We start from the raw sequence: 5,032 nt of genomic DNA on the forward strand, positions 1-5,032 counted from the left end.
AAAAAGAGGGGGGTGTGGGGGAAGTTTCAAAGAACAGACTGTCTCTCCTTCTTTACTCCAGGTTCCGTTTCTGTGTCTGTTGGGAAACATGTGCTTTGATCAAAGCTATTATGACCAAAATAGTCATTTTATCAATACAGCTAAAATTGATTTATTTTAAATTACTGACTGGGAAGTGATTAGACAAGTGTAATCTCATTTAACTAGGTCTTTTCTAACCAAAAGCACGAGCTAACTTTCATAGGAGAGATTTTTTTCTCCTCAAAAAAGGAAAACTCACAACAAACAAACAATGTTCATCTGGCTATAGAAATGTGCAATTGTGAATTCATTTCCTATAACAGAGCTGTGATTCATAACTTCATGAGTTATGTGGACAGGACAAGAGAAAAGAAACATTCTATCCAGAAATATTAGGATTTTAAAATATATATAAAGGAACTTGTTATTTAAGCTAGCATGGGGCATTAACATGTAATTAATATCTCAGCCCCCTGAGTTTCTATGAGTTCCAACATAGTGCAGTAATCACTACCATTTATTTAATGTTCAATATTTTATCAATACAGTATTAGTAGTGCTATGAGTTTGTGGGTGCCAAACACCTATAATCAGTGGTGAAGTTGCATGCTCCACTACTGGGGGCAGAAAGCAGGCATGGGTGTAGCTGGCACACCCCCCCCCGGGGGGCATGATGCATGCCCGGGGGGGGGGGGTGGCACGCATCCTGGAGGCGTGGCACACTGCCTGTGGAGGCATGCTGCGTGTTCTGGGGGTGTGATGCACTGCCTATGAGGGCGTGGTGCATGGTGCATTTCGGGGGGGGGGGCTGCCGCGATGGCACCCTACCAGAATAGTGGTGCCGGGGGTGGTCCACTCCCTCCACACCCCCATTCCTCCACCAGTGCCTATAATCCCCAGACCTAGTAAGTGTTAGAATTTAATCAGTGCTTGGAGTATTAAACTGGGTGCCAGACACTGAACCCCTGGATTCAGCAAGTGTTAACATATAAAACATATAAGCCAGGCCAGTTCCCTGATGAGGTAATCACCTGGGAGATGAGCCATTAAGGAATATGATAGGCTATTAAGAAAGCCAATGAGAGGGAGATCTGTGTCAGATGGCAAGTCGGTAGGGCCCTTCCTTCAGCTCTGAGATAGTTAGAAGATCAAAAAGCCAGAGTTTTAGAGTTGAAATTATGTGGGATGTGACCCAGCAGGGAAAGGTTGCAGGCTAGAAAAGGCAGAGGGAGAGCATGCTTGAATCCAAGGCTGCAGCAATGGGAAAAACAAGACCCTTTTGGGGTGTTAATGCTGTGAACCCCTCCATTGTAGGCTCAGGTTGTATATAGGTGTAACTAAACCATATATAATAAAGATAGCACAGTCTTCACTGCGCCTCATTCCTGAAAGGAACCATGAACCCTAGGTAAGCACACCTGGAACACCTAGAATCTCACAGAACTCAGAGATTGGGGGTGCATGCAGCAGTATTCTTGCTTGAGGGCCTATGTGGTGCACTGCAGTTTTTGACATGAGAAACAATAGGTTGGAATTTCTTCACCACCACGAAGGTCACTGAAGAGGCATGAGAGCATTATGTTCACCCTAATCTTTCCCTGTCATGCTGCTCTGAAGACAAATAAGAATTTCAAGGACTGTACACTGAAAAGTGCCGGAGTAATTAATTGAATAAATATGTGTGATTGTTTACGTGGAAGTGAACTCACTGTGCTGAACACCCTTCTAATGCTATAGCTTATAGGCTTGCCCTAAAATATCTGAGATGTGAGCTGGAGTTCATGGGTGCATCATGCTCCTTTCTCTTAGTTCATTGGTTGCAAAATAATAGAACAGGAATGGCTATAGTTGTTGCACCAGTCCCAGCAGGTAAAAGATGCTTCTAGCCACTGGGCCTCTAGTGGCAGAAAAAGTTCCAGAAGTACCCACAGACCTGCTCCTTCAATGGAGTGCAACCCAGTCCAGAACAGGCAGTTGACCAATCTCAGAGCCCACATAACCTTTTCTGAATCACATGTTATGGAGAAATAGAGTTGAATGTCACCAGAATACTGATGGCACCTTGACCCCCCAACTCTAATTGCCACTCCCAGTGGCTTTGTGCTGGTCCCGTGGGTTACCCGAGAGGCGAGGTCCAAGTCTGTGGTCAAAGGGGCAACATGGAGGCAGTCCGTAGAAGCTGAAGCTGGGTGCAGCGCTGGGAGCCGGGTGAAGTCAGGAACAGGCTTGCAAGCAGGGAGCCAGGGCGGGTCAGGAGCTCAGGCAGAAAAGCAGGACAGGGTTCAAGTAAGAGCTAGCAACCAACAATGTTGCTCCCACAACTTGGGACTGGGGCTGGCTGGCTTTTATCTGCCCCGAGGCATAGGGCAGCCCCGATCCTCTGGTGACTCGCCTCTCCTGGCCTGGAGGCAAGCACTCCTCCTGCGGGAACTTCGTTCCCTCCACCTCTCTGCCCTGAGCCTCTGCAGCTCAGGAGAGGCTGGAGGGTTACCAGACCCAGAGGCAACCTCAGCTTCCTCTGATGGGTCTGAGAGTGGAGCACCTGCAGGCAATGGGTCCTCCCTCACCCTAGGAGCCAGAGCAGATTCAGCTGATGCCTGCACCTGAGGATCCAGCACAGGTGAGTACCCTTCAGGCTCATGCCCCAGCCCCGGCTCAGCTGGTTCTGGAGGCGGGGAATCCTGTGCAGGCTGTGATCCCTCAGGTTTAGCATCCGAGTTTGAATCCCAGGACATCACAGGCTTCATTTGGATATTAAATAGCACTGGGGATAGACTAGTGCCCCGAGGCAACCTGTAGCATAACCCAAAAACATGCTCATGTGGGTGTTTTGCCCAACATCTGGCTTGAAAAATAGTTCTGGGCACCTGTAACTTGTTTGCTAATTTGTGACATTTGGGATCTTTAGGTATTATACTACAATGACTTTTGCATTTTATCTAAGGGCTACCTATAACCATTGGAACTTTCAGTTCTTGTGAACCTGCAAAGGAAAAAAAGAAAAGAAAAGGACTAAAGGCCAATACCCAAATATTTGCATTTGTATTTGAGGTTAAAATTGCCCTTACCTTAATTTGAGCTGTAATATAGCTAAAAAGAAATGCCTCTTACCATTACACAAAACAAGCAATTGCCAGTCAGCCTCACAATACAGTGGGTAATATTTGCACTCTGAGGAAAAAATGTTTTTTACTATATCTGCAGTTGAACCACTTTGCCGTATTTGAACAAGAAGAAATTCTCCCTAGCTGTGAGGGCAGCACTGAAATGTTTGACAGATACTCCATAATCCAGATATAAATATTTTAAGTTTTGGAGCAAGACTGCTATTTATACAGGAATATAGTTGGTTCGTGTTTACTTAGGGCATTGGGACGTCTTAGAAAAAGCGCTGTGGATTTAAATTAAATGCAGAGTATAAAAAAATATATATTCAAATTTTAGACATATCTGATGATTGCCACCTTGTGCATGTCACTTATAATCCTAGAATTATAGAGTTGGAAGGGACATGAGGGTCATCTAGTCCAACCCCCTGCAATGCAGGAATTTCAACTAAAGCATCCATGACAGATGGCCATCCAACATCTGCTTAAAAACCTCCACAACTTCCTGAAGGAGTCTGTTCTACTGTCAAACAGCTCTTACTGTCAGAAAGTTATTCCTGATGTTTAGTCGGAATCTCCTTTCTTGTAACGCGAATCCATTGGTTTGGATCCTACTCCCCAGAGCAGGAGAAAACAAGCTTGCTCCATATTCCATAGCGACAGCCCTTTAGATATTTGAAGGTGAATATGATATTGCCAGTTACCTTGTCCAACCCACATTTTACCAGCTTCCTCGCAAGAACATCATGAGGAACTCTGTCAAAACCCTTACTGTAATCAAGATATACACATCTACAGCATTCCCCTGATCCACCAAGCTTGTAACTCCATCAAAAAAAGAAATGAGATTCGTCTAGCATGACTTATTTTTGAGGAACCCATGCTGGGCTTTAGACATTCCAGTATCCTTTTTCTAAGTGCTCACAGACTGACTGTTGAATTATCTGTTCCATGACCTTTTCTGCTATTGATGCCAAGGTCCCTGGTCGGTAGGTACCTGGGTCTTCTTTTTCTCCCTTTTTGAAGATGGGAACAACATTTGCTCACCTGCAGTCTGCAGAGACCTCTCCTGTTCTCCAAGAATTCTACAAGATTATGGACAGAGACTCTGAGATTACAAGCTCCTTTTGTACCCTTGGGTACAGGTAGAGCTCACCAGGCCCTGGAGATCTGAATTCATTTAAAGTAACTTGGTGTTTTCTTACTACCTCTTCTCTTATCTTGGGCTGCAGCTCCCTCATTGCATCGTTTATTCTGTTACCACCAGGTTGGGCCTTCCTTTTCTTTTGGATGAAGACAGAGCTAAAGTAGATGTTGAGCAGTTGCGCCTTCTCTCTGCCACCCAATAGCATTTCTCTGTCTTTTCCACACAGAGGACCTACTACTTGCTTGTTCCTCCTCTTGCTTTGAACATAGCTGAAGAAACATTTTAAATTAATTTATCCCATCTTGCAAGCCTGAGCTCATTCTGAACTATGGCTTGCCTGACCTTCACTCTGCAACTGTTGGCTAGTCATATATATTCCTACTTAATGATTTCCCCTTTCTTCTGTTTCTTAAATATGCCCTTATTAAATATCAGCTCATTTGTAAGCTCTTTATGCAGCCACACCGGTTTCTTTAGATGCCTCCCACTTTTCTTTTTTGTTGGAATTGTCCTCATTTGTGCCTTCAATAAGAAACTCCCATCCATCTTGGATTCCCTTCTCTTTGAGTACTTCTGGGATCTCACCCAGCAGTTCCTTAAGCTTGTGCATAGCTCTTTTCAACTGGCATTATTAATTACATCCTATCCCCTTGATCCTCAACCAGTCTTAACCATCTTGGTGCCATCCAGATGTTTTGGACTAAAATACCATCAGACGCTGCCAGAATGTAGTGTCTGGGACTGATGGAAGGTGTAG

This window comes from Podarcis erhardii (assembly GCF_964252035.2).
Source record: "Podarcis erhardii genome assembly, chromosome: 9".
Classification (NCBI taxonomy): Eukaryota; Metazoa; Chordata; class Lepidosauria; order Squamata; family Lacertidae; genus Podarcis; species Podarcis erhardii.